This window comes from Orcinus orca, chromosome 3, assembly GCF_937001465.1.
Source record: "Orcinus orca chromosome 3, mOrcOrc1.1, whole genome shotgun sequence".
NCBI classification, from domain to species: domain Eukaryota; kingdom Metazoa; phylum Chordata; class Mammalia; order Artiodactyla; family Delphinidae; genus Orcinus; species Orcinus orca.
Genome location: NC_064561.1, coordinates 48,114,999 through 48,116,323, shown reverse-complemented (window position 1 = coordinate 48,116,323; position 1,325 = coordinate 48,114,999).

Here is a 1,325-nt window from a genome sequence, read left to right as displayed (position 1 = left end):
TTGTTGAGCTTTTATTCATTTTCCTTGCTTATAGAAAAATAATGAGTAAAATTTACCTCTTCATACTATCTCCTTGAAAATTTTGCCAATTGTGAACTTTTGAGGGCAGTTGTCCTTTACTGTCCTGAGTCCTTGTGAACGTTAAGTGACCGTTAGCTGTGGTTTTAAAGCCGCTCTTGTGGGAAACGGCCACAAGGCGGCAGCATTTCTACATTTCCAACTCTGGGATTTTGGGCAACAGAGGGTTCCTGGAAATCGTGTTTGTAAGCTGCAAATTAGAGCAGAATGTGCCACGGCAAACTCCCAAGAGCTTATATCTCCTTACTTCTTGTTTGTTTTTTACATTTAATTTTTATTTACTATCACAGCAAATTGGATAAAAATACTGTGTTTTTTCTAGGTGTACGGAATCTGGTTCATTATATCAATGTATTGATCTATTCATCTTTGGATCCTTTCCCGTGTAGGTTATTACAGAGTGTTGAGTACACGTCTTTTAGCATTCTATAGGTATTTTGTGATTATATATTTCATATGTATTACTACATGTCTGTTAACCCCCATATCCTAATTCATACATTCCTTACACCTTTCCATTTGGTTAAACATAATTTGGTTTTCTGAATCTATGAGTGTCCTTCTCTTGGAAATTATTTCATGGGTATCAATTTTTAGGTAACACCTATAAGTGATGTAATAGGATATCTGTCTTTCGTTTTCTTTCTTACTTCAGGTAGGGTGATTATCTCTAGATCCTTCTATGGTGGTGCCAACGGCATTGTTCCATGCTTTCCCATGGCTAATATTCCATTGTGTACATGGACCACTTCTTCTTGGTGCATTTTTCTGTTGATGGACATTTTGGTTTCTTCCAGCTCTTGGCTATGGTACATGTTGCTGCAGTGAAGGATTGCCAGCCTGTGTCTTTTTGATTCAGGTCTACTCAACGGATAGGCCCTTCAGTGGGCCTACCAGATCACAGAGTAGCTCAAGTTTTACCTTTAAACACACCTCCATTTTCTTCTCTGTACTGGCTGTTACCAGGTTACATCCCATCAGCAGCTAGAGGGTACACAGTTCTCTAAAACCCCTTCAGCATTTATACTATGTAGACTTCTTTGCTGATGATCCTTCTGACGGCTGTGAGGTGAATGTGTTTCTAGACTGGATTTGCATGGCTTTATTAATTCCTGACGTTGAGCGTTTTTCCATGCCTTTTTCTATAACAAAAAAAAGAGACAGAATATAAAATGTGCATAAAATATGCCTCTTGAATTTGTTGTTTTGAAATATGGATGTCTTTTGAGATTTTTGCTCGATTTACG